The 20,116-nt window shown below is 42.6% G+C and overlaps 1 pseudogene; it reads right to left on the bottom strand.

The window, feature by feature from the left end:
* Positions 1-13,202: 13,202 nt before the first annotated feature.
* On the bottom strand, positions 13,203-14,189 carry LOC114212082 (solute carrier family 25 member 3 pseudogene; annotated as a pseudogene).
* Positions 14,190-20,116: the final 5,927 nt, after the last annotated feature.

The raw sequence follows: 20,116 nt of genomic DNA, 5'->3' as shown, positions 1-20,116 counted from the left end.
CCTTGCTGCCCTTTAGAACTTCCCATCATGGTCCGCCCTTCAGACTCACTGCTCAGCACTATGGCCCACAGGCCAGACCCTGAGAAATGTGGAGGAATAAGAGGGACTGATTCTGATCTCTGCCTTCAAGGAACTTTCAGTCTGGCTGGGACCATGGGACCCTTTGTACCACCCCTGCACACAAGCACAGAGAACCTTCACCCCAGGCCAGGGTTGCCTGTTCGACCTCTGGTCCTGCCACAATTTCCCTAGGTCCACCCCGCCTCACCCCACTCTCCTCTCTAACCCATAGCCCCAGACCCAGCTCCTTAGCCCCCACTGCAGATTCCCAACACCCTAAGCAGTCTCACACCCCCTCAGGCAGGCTGACCCAGCTCCCAGTTCCCTCCACACCCTTCTCCCCCTCACCACATCCTTCCAGACCTAAGCACGGGGCTATGGTTCTAGAACTCATCCCTAAGCCTTCCCATATGCTGCAGGACCTACCTTGGTCACAGTGTTCCCCACCTGGTTTTAGACTTGACTGCCTCCCTGTCTGATTCTCCCATGAGGCTCTTTGGGAGCATTTCAAAGTCATCTTGATATCCCCCATGCTGGGCTCAGGATGTACCAAATATTGGGAATTTTTAATAAATGTTAAATGAATAAGTGGATGGATGAATGAAAAAATTATGAATATGTTAGTAGAGATACCAATAATAATTAGCTTTATCTAAAAGGCTTTTCAGTTTACAGGAGTTGCCTACTCATCAGTTTGTATAATCCTCATAGCAAGTTAGAAAGGTGGTTACTAGGGCCTGAATTTCACAAAGAGGTTAAATTATTATAACAATAATAATAGCTTGAATGTCCAAGGACTGGCTGCGTGTCAGGCACTTAATAAACATTCTCTGTTAATAATCCGAGAACAACAGTACAAGGTAGGCAGTCATCTTCTATGGGTGGGAAAACTGAGTCTCAGAAGCTTGTCTAAAGCCAAAGCCAAGATTGAAGCCCACGTCTTGGGACCCCAAAGCCTTTGTTTAGTCCCTGACACCACGCTGGCAGACAGGATGATGGAGCCAATCCCTCACGGATAAAGGGCACCTGAGCTAAATCTTAAAGGACTGAAGTGAAGATCAGTGAGGGACGGACAGCCTGGTCAGTGGGACTGACATGGGCAAAGGAGGGAGCTAGAAGTCGGCAGGCCAGGCTTAGGGCCTGTGGAGCAGGAAGCGATCAATGCTAGTGACGTGGAAGGGAGTGGGGTCGACTCGTGACAAGCCTCAAATGCTCTGGGTAAGGTGCTCAGACTTTATCCCACAGTGGTGTGTGTGTGTGTGTGTGTGTGTGTGTGTGTGTGTGTGTGTGTGTGCAGGGGTAAGGATGAACACTGCAGGGGCTTTTGAAGTATTCTTACATATTAGTAGGGGAAGAAGCTGAGGGCAACAAGATCAGTTACAAGCTATGACAATAGTTTGGACACGCTATAAGGTGACCTAACATGGAGTAGAAATACAAAAGGGGAAGCAAATACATGAGATACTGAGACTATTTCCCATCCTTCTCCTGTTCTCTGTTCTTAGGCCAAAGAAATTTGTCCGATGAAAAACTTCCCCACCCTCTCTCCTGGTTCAGGCCCCTGTGCCTTTGGTACTTACTATTTCCTCTGCCTTAGGTGCTCTCTCCCCCCACACACCCCTACCCACCTGGAGATACCTATTTGTTCTTCAAAACATCTCATAGATGTAACTCCTCCAAAATCTTTCCTCACTACAGGCGTGATGGAGCTAATGATCCCGCCTTTGTACGATGTACATACTTCTGTTGGGACATCAGTGCGAGTTTGTTTCTACATCTGCTTTCCCTGATAGACAGTGAACCCCGCAATGGTTGTGACCAGTTTCCGGTTTGTGTTCCTGTGCCTCCGGTAATGCCTGACCCACGCTAAGCATGATGGTGAATGAATGAATGAATGCATGCGTGCATAAATGAGTAAAGGAGTGAATGATGCTATTATTCTCCTCCCTCTTTTGCAGCCATTCCGCATGTCCGATAGAAGAAAGCTAACTTGTCCTTCTCTCCCAGATGAGGTACTTTGTTTTGAAAAATGCCTCCAGGGCACCTGGGTGGCTCAGTCATTAAGCGTCTGCCTTCGGCTCAGGTCATGATCCCAGGGTCCTGGGAACAAGCCCCGCATCTCAGCAGGGAGCCTGCTTCTCCCTCTCCCACTCCCCCTGCTTGTGTTCTCTCTCTCTCTCTCTCTCTCTCTCTCCCTTTCGCTGTGTCTCTCTGTCAAATAAATAAATAAAATCTTAAAAAAAAAGAAAAATGTCTCCAATTTAAGCTTTGTTTTTGTAAAATTAGTGAGTGTCTCATTTGGCAAATACGAAACATCCAAAACTAGCAAAAATGCTTGGGTGGAAGAGAAAGGGAAGGCGAATTGAGAGGGCAAGCATGGTGGGCCACTGACTGACAGGTGCTGTTTCCCCTGAACGTGATTGAGAAAAACAAAGCACCCTTTGTTACAAATGACCTCTGACAAAGTTTTTCCTCCCAAGAGGAGCCAAGAGGAAAAGACTGAAAATCGTAAGGAACACCAGCAAAAGATGTATTATTACCTGCCTGGATGGTAAAATATTGCCTTGCGAAATAAGAGCTAGCGTCCCATCTTCCCATCCTTAGAAAAGGATGATTTTAATATTAAGTGTATTCCTTTCACTTCCTAAGACATACATTAATTATGAGGAAAACGTTTCCAAAACATAAACTTGAATCTGTTAATAAGCACAAATCTTCACAGAAAAGTAGGAAGTAACGGAGACCATCAGCCTAACCTGCGCTGGGAAGCCATCTGTGACTTTCGAACAGGCACCTTTACTAATTGGAGGTGGCACGCTGTTGTGAAATGCTAAATTAAATACCACCAAACATTATTATGGCTTCAAAAAGTAGTTACAGGCTTCAATAAGCGCACTTTTATCACAAGAACACACAATTGAAAGCCAAAATAGTTCAGTTTAATGTGCCAAAAATACGCTCACCCCACACATTGTTAGAAAGAGCAGTAGGAAAAGAAATCTAAAATTTGCTGCTAATTCATTTGATGGCAGCCAACATCTCCTTATTTCCTTGGCAAGAGGGCCATTTTTCTATGCTGTATTTTGCACACAGAAATCTGCATAGAGTGATTTGCATACCAAAAACACATTTGTAAAGGAAACTGTTTGCATAGAAGCCAGGGAGAGATGGGGTTGCCACTGTTGGCTTTTGTACACACAACACCCCCAGGTTACTCGCTTTTCATTTTCCTATATGCTGCATTTCCCACAAAGGGTTATGTACTTTATGATGCATTAAAAATTAAAGCAAATATTTCTTGTATATATCCAAGAACAGCTGTAAGAACAATAACTACACAGGCTACATTTCTCTATGCTAACAGACTTCAATGTTTCCTAAGGAGCTGGTAGTCATAATATAATATAATAATAATATAGTGAGCTTTTATTTTATACCATGTGTTTTACATAAATTATTGTGAATTCTCACAGTCTTCAACGTAGGTGCTGTGGTTCCCCATTTCACCTGGGAGGAAACCGAGGCTTGGGGAGCCCGAGGTAAGGTAACTTGCCAAAGCCACATGGGCCAGCACTGGTGAAGCCAGGTTTGGGAGCCTGGTCTCCTCACTCAGCCCTTCCCTGCCACCCCCACCCCCTCACTGCCTCTCTCTCTCCCCAGTTTGGCTGCATACTGTTGTCTCATTTCCAAGGGCCGGGTCTACCAGTCTGGGGATGGAAGGGAGTCGTGCTGGGAGAGGTGCACCACTTTGGTTTCCTGGCATTTTTTCTGACCAGTGCTTGGAAGCGGGACAGCCTGTCTCAAGACCCAGTGAAGGTGCCCAATAAACCATCTCAGTGATGGACACGGGGTGAATGGGCAATGGCCCGAGATTCAGAGGGTGTTGGGGCGGGGCGGGCAGGCGGAGACGGCTTGGTCCTCACACAAAGAAGGTACATGGTAGTTGAGATGCAATGGAACCCTCCCGCTCGGTGCCCATGCCCTATCGCCAATTCAGTGCCAGCCCAGCTGTATTCTTGGAAACACAGAATGGTTTTGTGTGTGCTTAATTATAATGCTACTTACAGAGAATTTATCAGCAGCGAATCAGATGCTTGATGCATTTCTTAAAGAAAAAAATTGGTAGTGGCACTTTGAAATTTGTTCATCTGATGAATCCTTTGGATTCTTCCGGTATACAGCATTTGAAAGAAATTGGCCATTTCTGGAAAGTCAATAGGGGGGAAAAAGCGCAGAATGAAAAGACTGAGGATGCCTGCAAAACAGGATCATAAACATTTGCTTTCTTTTTAGATGTTTCTTTGTGTGTGTTTTCTCACCTACTTTCTCTTTTTCAGGGCATGACAGCAAATGTATACCTAATCATATCTTGTTATCCGTGGATTGCCATTGTGCAAAGATTCCTGGCTTTGAGACTTCATTATGATTTAGTCACTGTTAGAAAGCAGTTTTTCTGACACTTTCAGTAATAAATCTCTTTTGATATGATCTATAGTAGCTCTGCCTCATAGCAAGTTCCAGGCTAAACAAGTGATGTGACAGCAAACTGCTGTGGGGGCAGACAGCCCTGGTTTGAATCCTGGTTTTGTCAGTATGGTTTTATCTCACTTAATCTCTCTGAGCCTCCGTTTCCTCATCTGTGAAATAGGGGAGGCTATTAGGGCAGGGCCTGCTTGCCCAAGAGCTAGTTCACTCTTCTTCCTTGCTGACAGCAGCGACAACAACAAATCCCGCATTTGTTTGGCTCGCAGTGGGCCTAATCCCAGCGGATGCATCGCACTGACCTAAGTCGTCCCATGCTGTAACTAGTGATGGGTTTGCAGGGTCCACAGGAAAGCAAGTGACCTAATTCTGGCCAATGAGGCCAAAGGGGAAATCTGGCAGAAGCTTCTGAGAAAGATTTTCCTCTCTGATAGGAGAGACAAGTGAAGAGAAAGCCCCTCTGGCCTTTCTCCCACTTGCTTCTTCATTTGGATGCTGTTGCCGAGACATGACGTTTGGTGCGACAGCAGCTGTACCTTCAGAACAAGGGGGAGCATCGCTGACACATTAAAAATGGCAGAGTGGAAGGACCGAAAGAGCTTAGGTCCTCGGAGCAATGCTCATCTATTGAACCAAACTCGGTTTGCCTATCTCCAGATTTCTCATTAACAATAAATGTCTTTTTTGTTTAACCTGTTGTGTATTGGGTTTTGTGTTGCTTGCAACCCCCCAAAATATCCTAACTTTTACAAGTACTAACCCCACAAGATGGTTATAAATACACGATACATTGGATGTAAAGTAGTTAGCATAATACCTGGCCCAGTGAATTGTTGCTATAAATATTAGTAACAACAGTTATCAGACACAGGTGATGATCTAAGAGAACAAAAGTTTCCAAACACAACAGACGAATCAAGTGAACGGTACTGATTTAGCACAACAAAAAAGCTTTATATTTTTGCTAAGGGTCGGGGGAGACATTGAGGTCTAAGACAATGACTGCTGCAACAAATCCTCATGTCTGGGAGTAAGATGTAACTACGGGCCCGAGCGTGGACTTTAATGGAGATGAAAGGACTGGGGCTCTTTGCCAGGTTTCCGTCCACCCTCTTACAAACGGACAATCGTCCTGTCAGCAGCTCTGATTCATGTCTGAAGACTAACAATTACGCGTATGTGAATTACCAGCCTTGCGAAGGGGCAGAACGCTTTCAACCCACAGAATCTTTTTCCAGAATACCAAATTTTACTAGTATTTTCCAAAAACATGTTTTATGTCTTTGTGGCTGGAGAGATAGACATACTGACATATATTAAACATATAATAACTTAGGAATATCATTTCCTTAGATATAGCCTACCATTTTGGAGCACTGTCATGACTCCCAGGACAACATACAGTTTACACATGAAATCACTAGGTTTTGAAACAACCTAATAGAACACAAAGGTAACTAGGATACACTAAGATAACCTGTGAAAGTACCTAGCATAATAGAGGTGATATCATATAGTAGACACTCACTGAGTAATCTTAAAGTAAGCCAGATTTTCCCCTTCCCTGTGCTTTAGCAAAGAAGCAAATGACAAGATTTCAAAGTAACACTGAGGATTAAACACACACATACTCACATCCATATCCACTTATGTATAGGGTCAGTGTACATTCATCCAAAAGCCTTATACCTTCTATGGCTAGACAGTAAGCATTGATTTTCATAACTGATAGACACGAGGCTTTCCAAATCCCTGAATCATTCATCATATTCGGCATATTATAAAAAAGAAGTACTCAGACATATAGACAAAAGTTCATCAAGAATTGAAGATAAAAAAGGATTTTTGGTTACCTTGCAGTTAATTAAATAAAACCACCAATTCTTGAACATTTTGGTTAACTGAGATTTTCTTGCACCTTACACACGTCTGCTTTTCTCAAAAGCTATCTGCTTCTCTTTCTTTCTTACAATAAAGGGCAAAATTGTTGGCGGCTCAACTCACATTGCGAAGTGATTCTCCAAAATGAATGATCTCTGCATCACTAAGAGATGAAGATATCATTCATTCCTTAGAGGTGATTTCCAGCCTTTACAACACAGTGGATTTTTCCCTACTCACTCATAAGGAATTTAATCTGACAATGACACCAGCTAGCAATTTACTTTTGCAGCTGTAGTCTGTTTTTTTTTTTTTTTTAACCCTAGGTTTCTTATTGTTTGACTGAAGTATAATTGACATATAACATCATATTAGTTTCCGGTGTACAACATAATGATTCGATATTTGCATACACTGCGAAATGATCGCCACAGTAAGTCTAGTCGCCATCCCTGCAGCCGTAGTCTTAACTTGATTGAGAAAGACAGAAGGGCTATATCTTGAAGAAGAAAAAGGTATCTGAGGTGTATTTAATAGTCTCAAAATGTTTTTTATAACAGCTTTATTGACATATAATTCACATACCATGAAATTCACCTGTTTAAAGTATTTTTAGTATATTCACAAAATTGTGCAACCATCACCACTAATTCCACAACACTTCCATCGTATCAAAAAGAAACTCCCCCTTACACATTAGCCGTCATTCCCCATTCCTCCCTCCCATCCCTCCAAACCCACACCAGCCCCTGGCAACCACTGATCTACTTTCTATGAGTTTGCCTCTTCTGGTCATTTCATACAAATGAAATCACACAATATTTGGCTGTGTCTGGCTTCTTTCACTTAGAATAATGATTTCAAGTTTCATCCATGTTGTAGCATGTATTTTATTATGTCAAATAGTATTTTATTCCTTTTTATGGTGAAAATATTTCATTGTATGGATATGCAACTTTTTTTTAAAGATTTTATTTATTTATTTGTCAGAGAATGAGAGAGAGCACGAGCAGGGGCAGTGGCAGGCAGAGGGGGAAGGAGAGGCAGACTCCCTGCTGAACAAGGAGCCTGATGTGGGGCTCGAGCCCAGGACCCTGAGATCATGACCTGAGCTGGAGGCAGACACTAACTGACTGAGCCACCCAGGTGTCCTGATATGCAACATTTTTAGTCCATTCATCAGCTGATGGACATTTAGGTTATTTCCACTTTGGGGCTACTATGAATAAAGCATCTCATGATATCTTTATTTTTTATTATTATTTTTTTTAAAGATTTTATTTATTTATTTGACAGAGAGAGACAGCGAGAGAGGGAACACAAGCAGGGGGAGTGGGAGAGGGAAAAGCAGGCTTCCCGTGGAGCGGGGAGCCCGATGTGGGACTCGATCCCAGGACCCTGGGATCACGACCTGAGCCGAAGGCAGACGCTTAACGACTGAGCCACCCAGGCGCCCTCATGATATCTTTATTGAGGTGAAATTAATTTAACACACAGTTAATCATCTCAAAGTATACAATTAAGTGCCACTTAGTGTATTCACCAGGTTGTTCAACCACTGCCCTGGCTGCTTTCAAAACTTTTTATCGCCCCAGGAAAATCCTCCACATCCGTTAAATGATCACTTCCCATTCCCTTCACCCCAACCCATAGTAACCATTCATCTGCTTTCTATCTGTATGGATTTGCCTATGTTGATGTATTATAGAAAAGAAATCATATAACATGTGACCTTTTGTGTCTGGTTTTTTTCAGTTAGCATAAGGTCTTTAAAGTTCATTCACATTGTAGCATATATCAGTACTTTTTTCCTTTTTATGGCTGAATAATATTCCATTGTATGGATATATCACAATTTATCTATCTGTTTATCCATCAGTGGACATTTGGGTTGTTTCCACTTTTTGGCGTCTCATGATATTTTAACACCCCCGTTGGCACCAGCCTAGTCCAGGCTTCCCTAAGCTCTCTCGCACCTGGATCACAGCAACATTTTAACTGATCTCTTCTCCCTCTACTCCATTTCTTTCCACACAGCAATCTGAAGGTCATTCCATGCTTATGGCCCTTACGGGTTTTTCAATGGTTGTAAGAACACTCTAAGGAGCCCAGATTTTTAAACATGAGCTACAAAGCTGGGAGTGACCCTCTTCCTGTTTACTTTTCCTACTTCATTTCATAACCCCCCCCTCCCCGACAACTGCAAGGCTCCATTCAAAATGAACTTCTTTCAGTTCCTTAAAACCATCAGGTTTTCTCTTTCTTCAGGGCAGGTGCACATACTGTGTGCACAGCCATGTACCATCTCTTTGCCAGTCTAGCTCCTATTTATCCTCTAGGTCTCATCTCAAATATCAGATGTACAATCTTACAAACACCTTGTACTTCTTCGTAGCACTTTGCAGAACTGTAAATTATTTTTCCTACTGGACTGTAAGCTCCACAATGGCAGGAACCATGTATTATGCTCATCACAACAACCGTTCTGCCTAGCACAACACTTGGCATATGGCAGATGTTGAGCAATAGTGTTATAGGCTGGGCATGGGCAGAACTACCAAATTGCCTCTGAAATTTTGGATACTCTATCACTGAAGGTCTCAAAATACGTAGACACACATACACACAAATCTTAGTTATAATTACATTGTTAGAACTCTCTCTACTTATCCACCCACTCAAATACAGCATTCAGAAAAAGCACGACAGTGGTGCCCAGGGAGGCTCAGCCAGCTGAGCAACCGACTTTTGACTGTGGCTCAGGTCATGATCTCGGGCTTGTGAGATCGAGCCCTCAGTCAGGCTTCACACTCAGTGCCGAGTCTGCTTGTCCTCTAACCTCTGCTCCTCCCCCTGCTCACGCTCTTTCTCTCTCTAAAGAATAAATTTTTAAAAAAGTCTTAAAGAAAATAAAAAAGAAAAAACAAGACGAAGCCTTCTAAATAATAATAAAATTTAAATTCCCTTTCAGGGGCGCCTGGGTGGCTCAGTCAGGTAACCGTCCAACTCTTGATCTCAGCTCAGGTCTTGATCTCAGGGTCGTGAGTTTAAGCCCTGCATTGGGCGCCACACTGGGCATGGAGCCTACTTTAAATAAATAAATGACTAGATAGATAGGTAGATAGATAGATAAATAAATAAGTAAATTCCCTTTCAAACAGTTCTTTGCTCATGATTTTTTTTTTAAATGATCTTTAAGAGCACATAGAATAAGCATACCATACTTGAATGGCTGCCTATCAAAATGTGATCTTCTGACTTTGGTGCTTATTCTTGCCTTTGAAAGGCTCAAAAGAAATACTTTCTAAAGACACACTTATACAGCAAGGAAAAATACTCATAACATTAATACCTTGATTCTTTCCAAACTTTATCAGTGTGGTTTAACATGTAAATATGGCCGTTGTTTTTCAAGATTTTACCTACTCTTTACTCACTTCTCAAAGAACAGATCAATGGATGAGATTACAGCTCCCTATCATGAAATTAATTTCATATACTTGAAAAAGCTACTTTGATCAACACCTGGGGGAAAAGATAAATAGCCTAAGCCAGCTTTTTTAGCTGTAGGAACTAAAGATTAAAGAATTAGAAAATGTGATAAAATAAAGCCTTGAAACTGCAGTACCACAAATTACAAAAAAAAAAAAAATTCAGACACTGTTTTTATAACCATCGGTCCTTTCAAGTTAGGACCGAGGCACTGACCTGATGTGGAAAATGATTTAAATATTAAATTAAATGTATTTAAATATTTAGCAGTTTGATTACTTCTAAGCAATTATGCCATAGGTTTTTCACAACTAAAACACGTTACAAACTTTCCATTAGTGCAAAATTAGGAAAACTTTATAATATATACAAATGAATATAGTATATACAAATAATACATTTCTATTACAAATAGAAATGTAAAAAAATATTTTTGAGGTACTATAAAAAGCAGTTTATGAAAAGAATAATTATTGGTTATGTCAAGGTGCTGAGCTTGAGTAGGGAAGAAAATGTGGACTCTGACTCAGACTGTATCACTTATTAGCTATATGATGTTGAGAAAGTTACCTAGCTCCTGAGTCCCAGTTTCTTTATATATAAAATGTACTACTTCAAGTATTGAGATTATGAGAAAACGCATATAAATGGTCTCACAATTCCAAGGCATGTGGGTGGCTCAGCCAGTTGAGCGTCTGACTCTTGGTTCTGGCTCAGGTCGTGCTCTCAGGGTCAGGGGACTGAGCCCTTCTTCGCTGGACTCGGCTCTCAGTGGGGAGTCTGCTTGAGATTCTCTCCCTCTCCCTCTGCCACTTCCCACCCCCTTCCCACCTCCGTTTGCGTGCATGCACATGCTCGCTTGCTCGCTCTCTCAGGTAAATAAATGAATCTTAAAAAAAAAAAAAAGTCTCACAATACCAGACATATACTATGGATTTTCTAATTCTAACAGATTTGCATAATTTCACAGAGCGGTAATTACAAAGTAAAACACTGAATAGAAGTTTAAGTTGTACCAAAGGAATAGTAACTAGGAAGAAAAATCCCCAATGACTTTGAACGTAAAAGAGTCATTAAATTACTTAATTAACTTTTATTTATTACCTTACTTAAATGTATTTGTTTATTAACCTTCATTTATTTATTAACCTTACTTGAATTAATTTTTATTCTTTACTGTTAGCTACCGTGGCCCTTACTTAGATATTTGTAAACTAGCAACAAAAAAAGGTGAATAGAAATCTAGGAACTGAAGATGAAAACTGCTGAGCCAAACTAAATAAATTTCCTTGGCCATGTCCACGATAGTCAGAATCATGCCAAAGAGTTCTCCTTAGATTATAATTCTCTAAGCATACACTGTATATTGCGGAAATTATCTGGTGTTCTCAACAGAACAATCAAGAAATACCACAGAGCAGAACAAGTGGTATCCTGAAACTCCACAAAGATTTTGCAACCCCCCTAAATTACAGTACAGATATAAAGAACTTTAATAAATTGTTGACCAAAGAAACTTCCTACAAACATTTTACAAGGCAACACTAGACAGAAATATTTGTCTTAAAACTTTCCAAGAAAGAACCCGCGCAACTTAGTCCCTTGAAATTTATCATTCTCCTTCATTGAGAACTTCACTTTTCAAAAACCTGGACACTAACTGCTTAAGGAAAGTCAGTGTCTTTTTTTTTTTTTTAAGATTTTTTTATTTGACAGAGAGAGAGAGAGAGAGAGAGGGAACACAAGCAGGAGGAGTGGGAGAGGGAGAAGCAGGCTTCCCGTGGAGCAGGGAGCCCAAAGCGGGGCTGGAACCCCAGACCCTGGGATCATGACCTGAGCGGAAGGCAGAGGCTTAACGACTGAGCTACCCAGGGGCCCCGGAAAGTTAGTGTCTTAATAATACATAGTATCCTCCCCAATAACAAACAAAATAGAAACACTAAATATAAATTTGATTCTAGCTCATTCACAAGTTCTGATTTTTTCCTCCAAGTTCTTTATTATCCAATCAAGACAGTTCAAATATACTTAAATTTAGACATTTTAACTTCTGTTAACCACTGAACAGTTTACTATTACATAGTTAAAATACCAACATATTTTAAATCTGCAGGCTTTAATACAACTTAAGGCAATCATGTAACGCTGTGTAAATAACAGCAAATATCACATTGAAGTTTATTTCCTACTTACATTCTACAAACATCTCTAATTCACAGTTTCACTAATTTTATAATTTCCCCAATGAGAGATGTGAAGGCTACAGAAAACTGAAAATGTGCCTTTATAACTTCAGTAAATTTCATGAACCTCAACCATCACAAAGATCATGGAAACATGTACCAAATTAAGTAAATGGCGTTTGTGACATTAAAAGTGAGATTTTTCCTTCCAAAGTCACCAAAACCACTCTAATATTCAACAAAAAGTCGGAATTGCAGGGTTTCATGTGTGTGTTTTTAAATGTCAGGGTGGTATGATCTTCTTTGGATGTATGGCTGTTGAAAGCTGAGTTGTACAAAAGAAATTTTTAGAGAACAGAGGCTTTTTTTTTACATATTTATTCCCAGAGCCTGCCCTTCATCTCATTTTGGCTTTCCACATTGATCCAATTGTAGCACTTCCTGGAGGGAGCTATGTTCTAATCAGCAACATCAGGAAGAGAATTGGACAAAGCAAAATGAGAAAATGCAGATCTTCTCATGTCATGTCTCTTTGAAAACAGGGAATACTTTCTAAGTTATCAGGCAATAGAAGCCACAATTTAATTTTTAATAATTTTTACCTATGATGGACATGAACAGGAAACATGGAATGAGTCCTTCATCTATTCAATAGGTGCACGACTTCTATTGAGGTGAATACCTTGTAGCAGAATTTTACTTTGTTCCCTGCCCCATATAGTTGTGCTGACCTTCAAACCTCATTAGTAGGCTATTCAGTAAATCTCCACCAAATGGTGAATCAGAGGAGAAACAATCTAGAAACCCTAAATTACCTAATATTACTTCCCGTTAAGAATTTTCTCTTTACAGTTGCTGGAAAGCTATTGAGTTAAAGCTGCCGTGCCAACTCCCCAAAGATAATGGTTTGGACTCCTAATTGAAACGGCTGCAATCCTCTTGGATTGCCAAAAAGGAAGGAATCAATCATCTAAAGAGAACTCGGACTACATATCGTCACCTCTCCAAAGCCAGAAAACAAAACATTTTACACGCTAGCATTGCCTGGACACTTGGGCCAAGGATGGCCCCGGGAGCTGACAAATCCACGCCTACTCCTGCTTCTCAGCTGGGGGCGCCTTGGGGGACCGGAGGGCGAGGCAGCTTGAAATAGACCTTGACCGAGTTGTAGATGAACCACTGCAGCGCAGTCAGGGTGCCGATCATGATGATGCGGGCGAACAGGCCCTTCCACACGACCGCAAAGCCCGTCTGTGGAGCACTCCGAAGGCCGTACTGCCCTTCCCCTTGTTCAAAACGTACACGATGTAGTCGGCCGGGTGGGACACGACGGCGCAGAAGATGCCGGCGATGTAGCCGGCCACGAAGGTGACGGCCAGCTGCTCGGCCTTGGTGCACTGGCGCTGGGGCCTGGGGACGACGTACCTCGAGAGGGCCTCCACGGTGCGCTCGAAGCAGGCGAACTTCATCATGGCGCAGGGGATCTGCAGCAGCCACAGCGCCGCCACGCCCTTGTAGAAGGCCCACGCGCCCTCCGGGGCCGTACAGCCGCGGGGCGGCGGCGCGCAGCGTGCAGGCGAAGCCGGGCTGCGTCTGGATGCGCACCTTCCCCGCCTCCATGGGCGCCAGCTTCACGTCGGCGAAGAAATCGGCGCTGGCCGACGCGGCCAGGTACAGGCTGGTTCTCCACTCGTACGCCTTCTCCGGGCCCAGGAGCTGGGTGTAGCGGATCTTGAAGACCTCGTAGAGGCCGAACTTGCACAGGCCCTGCAGGGAGCAGCCCAGGAGGGTTGGGGCCCAGCCTCGGGCCAGGCCGCGTAGCCCGTCGTCGCGCACCGTCACGCCGAAGCCGCGGACGATGCCCCTGTACTTGCCGGGGTCCACCTGCACGCGGCACTTGACCAGGTGCAGGGGCACGATGGCCGTGTGCGTCAGTCCGCAGCTCAGCATGCCGCCCAGGCCGCACAGCAGCAGGTGCCTCGTGGAGCCGTACTCGTAGCTCTGCTCCGCCGCCGCCGCCGCCCAGGGACTGCCCGGGAGGGGGCCCGCGCTTCTCGCGTGCCGGGCCCGGTAACCGCCAGCGTCACGCATGACCGCGCCTGCGCGTCCGGTCTCACACTTCCCTCGCCCGAGCTCTTCCCTCGCAGGGGCCGCAGGGCAGGTGCGCGTGCGTCGTGAGCTTCCCCCGCGCGCCCGCGAGCCCAACGGTTGGGGTGCGCCCCAGGCGCAGCCGGTGTCTGCAGGGCTTCTGCCTGAGCTCGATGCGCGCCTGCGCAGGCGCTACCGGCCCGGTGAGGCCCGGTGAGGCCCCCTCGAGGAGGAGTATCCCCCTGCCCTTCACGTCCAGGACCGCCCTCCATCCCTCCCTCACACCTTTGGCCCTCACACCTCCAGCCCCTCCTGTCAGCCCTCCTCAGCCAAAGGGCAGTGGTCCCTAGGTCTCACCTTGAGCCGCAGGTAGGGCTTTGCTTGTCCAGGTGGCTTCTGTCCAGCTCAGCTGCCTAGTCCTCCACAAAGACGCTAAAGAAATAAATCAACAAGTACAAACAGGAGTACACACAGGAATAGGCGAGCAAATAGATAAGGAGTTGGACGAGGGGGCGAAGAGTCGCCATGCACTGTTGCCTTCCTGAGGGGCCTTTCTTGAGTCCTCACCTAACTGTGCCCACTTAGGACAATGGTCGTCTCCATGACAACAGAGTGTTCTGTGGAGGGAATGGGTAGAGAGAACCAGGAACCTGGTGTTGGAGGCCAGTCCTGCGGCTTCTAGCCTAACACTCTCATCTGTTAGATGTGACATCTAACCCCAGCACTCACACTCCACTCCTGTTTCCCGCCAAGAGTTGCAGTGAGGGCCTAGGAAGCATGGAGGTACTCACTAAATTGGGGGGACAGAGAGTCTGTTGATTATTTTCATTCATGAGGTATTTTTTCATTGACTACTGAGTCCCTGGCATAATTTTGGAGATCACAGAAGTGAGCCCAAACCCCTCACTTCCCTGAGGGAGACTGCAGTCTCATTGGCCTGGGAAATGAGAGCTAAGTGACTCCATGTGTAAATCAGTAGCATACATTCATTCATTCACCCACTTTGTGCCCTGCCGTGTGCAGAGTTAGGGGTTTAAGAAAGAGCTAGACATATTCCTGCTTATTTCTAAACAAGGAGATTTAGAAATCAGCATTGTACGGTAAGTAGTATAATAGGGGTCTGAATAAAATTCTGTATGAACAATGGGGGAGCAACTAATACTGCCTCATGAGGTTGAGAAGACTTCCCAGAGGAGATGACAACATAGCTAGGTCTTGAAGGATGAGTAGAAGTCCATCAGTCACATAGAGTAGATGGAACAGTAAGTCCAGGTTAGGGGAAACAGGAATATATGAACTATTGAGGAGAGATAAGTAATTCAACATGGTGGAAACTAGCCAGGATTGAGTCTGGAAAAACAGAATTGGGTCAAATTAGGCAAAACCTTAACACCTTGTTCAGCACTTTGACTTTTATGCTGTAGGGAGGCCAGCATTTCTCAGAAGTGTGATCCATAGACCTCCTGCGTCAGGATCACCTGGAATGCTTTATTTAAAATCTAAGATCACACCCCAGACCCTCTGAATGAGAATCTCTGAGGGTAGGAATATGCAATTTTAATAAGCTCTCTTAGGTGGATTCTTCGTTAAACTTCATTAAAGTTTGAAAACCACAGTATGTGGATGATGGGAGGTCAAAGATTTCTTAAAGTTTCTCTGATCAAATATTTTATCTGGAAGTAGGTGTGTATACAACTCTGCAAATTCATCAAGCTGTACACTTAAGATTAGTGAACATTAGACACTTTATGTATGTTATACCATTTTTTTTAATTGGTGGTATAAAATTCTAATCACAAAGTAAGGATGATGGCCATCAGGAGACCAGAGGCAGATACAGGTTTTCTCAATCAAGTCTTACTGAACTCCTGTCCTTATTGTAGTCTTATACCAGTGTTCAACTAATTAAACAAGGCAAATAGACTAAGGTGGCTTTAATGCTTTAGCAGTCCATGTAAGGAAACCAAAACCTAAGCCTACAAATCTGTCAATGTTAAGAAATTTCCCCTCCACTTGAGGGAATGATTTATTCAGTTAACTAAATTCCCACTGACTGATGACTTAGGATGGGAACCGAAGAAACCAGAACTGGCAGGAATGTGAACTTCTTTGACAGTGCCCCAGGATGTGTCACAGCATCAAATAAATAGGACAGAGATGGCTCACCTGTGGCATAGCAGCCTGGGCCACAGAGAGGAACAGGACAGACACAGCTGGGCAGCCTCCCTCCTTTTCCAAACTGCCCCTCCTAGCCTGGTGCTTTACTCAGTTGAATTCTAGCTAGAGCAGCCAGCTTGTCCCGGTTTGCCCCCCACTTTCCCATGTGCAGCACTGAAAGTCCAGCGACCCCAGAACCCTCTCAGTCCCAGGCAAATCAGGATGGCTGGTCATGACACTTTTCTGAGTCCCAACCGTGCCCAAGGCCTCCAGCCACTGCTAGCATGCTACAGTGTAAGAATCTCTGGCTTGGGAGCCAGGCATACCTGGGTCCAAATCCTGGCTCGTTCCATTTCTAGCTACAAATCCTGTAAATGTCATCTAACTTTCTTGAACCTCAGTTTATCTATAAACCTCATCCTATTCTTTCCTGAATTTGTGATAAACTTCATATTATCATTAAATTAAATGACAACACAGTGCTTGCAACGATGTAGGCCGTCAATGAATGTTAGTTTTGTTTTTTTTTTTTCCTTCCTGACCTCCTTATACTTGGGGGGAGAGTTTTATTATCTCCTGGGGTACCAGATGTCTGAAATATCCCTAAAACTTGTTTCAGGGAAGGGAGGTGGCCATTAGGCAGTAGGGGGCACTGTTGCCACTCTTCCTCTCTTTGCTCCTCACACCAAAGCAGTAAGGCTTTAGTAAACCACTGATCAAAGATGGCTAAACTCTAAACCCGCACTTGGTTTTAACTTATCTAAATGTGTCCCACATGCCTGCAATAATGTTCAGGGTGTATCTGGATGATTTTAAATCTTGTACATTTAATTTATAATCCTTCTCACTCCAGGAGGTTTATGATGTGCCAGGGAGTCAGATGTTTATTCCTAGAATTATTTAACCCCAATCAACTAATTATTCTGATGAATTGTATGCCTTTTTTCTTTTTGCTTGACCAGATTGGAAACAATGACAGGCATTCAACTGAGATTTACTGTAAAGCTTAAACAGACTGGGAATTATGGAGTTCCTTAAACTGTCTCTGAAAATAAATATTTCTGATTTATCTGGCAAGTTGCAGGGGAAAAGGCAACAATCCCCAAACTCATTAAACTAAGTAAGTCTAACCATGTTTAAAGAAAATGTTGTGGGAGGTAATAATCCCTAGATGTTTAGATGAAAACTGTTCATAACAAATCTTCATGCCTTTCTGTTTGTTTAAGGAGTTATTTGTGCAAAGTAACATTAGCGCTCCCAGGGTAGCAATTGTTTATCTAGGGTGGGTTCTAGGGGAGAAGGGCATAAATCAAATAATTTTTTTATTAAATTTCCAAAGTTCTTAACAATATTAAATGTCCAAAGGACTCCACTTATCAAGCAGCATGTACATAATTGATCCATGCCCTCTGGTTGTGATCTTAGAATCTAAAGGGCTGTGTATCTCAGGAATGGTGTAACCTTAGTATATAATGACGTTCTTTCTTTTCTAGTTTGCAGAGTTTTTTACTAGTAATTTATACCTAACAAGATAAATATGAAAACATTCCTATAAAAATAACATCAATGCATCTCAAGATTCAAAATGAAATCCAGAGTTTTATTAGACTCTTCTAGTTGACATCTTCTAATAGATAAATATTTCCAATTCTAAAGCATGAGACAGAGTTTCGGTTCCATTAGAAAGACCCTAAATGACAAAGAGTAAATTCAAGTTAGTGAAGGTAATCTCACCAACATGAGGAAGGGACCTGTCCAAGTGGCCTACTATGCATGACAGTGGTGTAACAGCTTGAATCGGAGCTACTGTTAAAAACCTGCTCTTTGGAAGTAGAAGAAGGCCTGCACAGACAAATCTCTCTTTCAGTGCTGTCCAGTAGAAATACAATGTAGGGACATATATGCATTTTGAAATTTTCTGGTAACCACACTGAAAAAGTGAAAAACCACATTAAAATACAGTATGTCATTTAACTCAATATACTCAAAATATCATTATTTCAATGTATAATCTATACAAAATTATCAGTGAGATATTTTACATTCTTTTTTATACTATGTCTTTGAAATCTGGTGTGTATTTTATGTTTTTAGCACATCTTAATTTGGACTGACCACACTTCAAAGTGTTCAACAGCCACATGGGGGTAAAGCTATGGTATTAGCTCAGGTTTCATCTATGCTTGGAGAGCCTGGAGCCACCCGGAAAGGCTGAGCGGCTGAATCAAATGTCCTGGCTGGAGGTGGGGATACTATTTCTTTCTCTTCGTTCCCCATTCCCTTGCCCTGCCTTCTCTTTGGTACCATGTAATGCATGCTAACCATGTGCCAGATACCAGACACTGTGCTGGGCATTGTAAATGCATTATAATCCTGCAAGAGTCGGAGATCTTATTTTATAAAAGAGTATAAAGTAAATGAAATAACTAAATGATGGCAATGAGAGCATAACGGTTGAGTGAACAGACTTGGAAGCTATTCACACATGTTTCTGTCACTTCTGTACACCTTTGGGAAGATATTTCTTAACCTCCCTAAGCCTTGATTTTATCATCTGTCAAATGGACATAACAAAAGTACCTCCCTTATAGATGTTGTTCTGTGATTTAAATGAGACCATGCCTACATTTCAAAGGTTCTTCTGGCTGGTTGAAGAAGTAAATTGACATGAGACAGATGAACAGGAGAAAAACAAATTTAATTTTGTATGTATGGGAACGCTCAGGTATATGAGGGGTTCAATAATGGAAAAGTTAAATGAAGTATATATGCCATCTTGAGCTAAGGAATGGGGTAGGGGCCTGGGGCTTCAAAAGGGAGGAGGGCAATAAGAACAGATTAATAATTAGATGTTTGCCCTGCCGTACAGATGGGTCATTCAGATAAAACTTATCTCTGATAGTAACTCTTATTCTGGCAAAACCCCTCCATTTAGATTCTTCTAGGTATTTAAGGAAGGGTAGAAAATTTCTCTTAAGCCTGCAGGATCTTGATTGCTTTCAGCTCAAAATAGTTCACATGCCAAAGTAGTACATTTTGGGGAGACTTGTTCTGAACCCCTCCACCTGCAAAGCTGTATGCATTCATTATATATTAATATCATTAAATGGGATAAATGTGGGATACTTTAGAATTCGAAGCACATTACACAAATATTACTAATGCTTCTACTACTGAGGTACAAAGAAGCTAAGTGACCTAGCCAAGGTAACACAGCAAATGAGTAGTGACCAGGTTCTCACCCGGTTTGCCTGTCTCTAAAGCAATTATTTCTTGCCATTTACTTACAGTATGGACTGAATTTGTACTGATGCTGTGACATAAAATGAAAAGGTCTCTTGAAAGAGCAATTCTTGATCTCTGCTTGCCCTTCTCATAGAAGCAGAAGTCGGGGAAATTCTGGGTGTTTTATTTTGTTTTGTTTTTTGGGTAAGTAAGAATTTACTGTTTTAAAAAACTAGACAAGGAACATACACATAGAGAAAGATTAAATTTAATTTTCTTTGCTCCTTTCTTCTTTTGACTCTCATTTTATCAAGGAACGGTGCCTTGCATATATTGGCGTTAAATTCATGCATGTTGTGTTAAACCAAATTTGCATGTTACTAAAGGAGAGAGAGATTAAGGTTATTATTCCCTATTAACAATGTATTTATAGGGACATGTGCCTCTCATCTTTTAAGACAAAAAATTTCTTGAAATTTATAGAAATTTGACAGTACCTGTCGCAGTTACAGGTGAAAGCTTCTGTGTGTAAGAATATTTTTTTCATC

This window comes from Eumetopias jubatus, unplaced genomic scaffold (genome assembly GCF_037043125.1).
Source record: "Eumetopias jubatus isolate StellerSeaLion01/CBP00866 unplaced genomic scaffold, mEumJub1_p1.0 scaffold_4, whole genome shotgun sequence".
Classification (NCBI taxonomy): domain Eukaryota; kingdom Metazoa; phylum Chordata; class Mammalia; order Carnivora; family Otariidae; genus Eumetopias; species Eumetopias jubatus.
The sequence above is the reverse complement of the archived record's forward strand: the minus strand, read 5'-3'. Positions and strand labels throughout refer to the sequence as shown.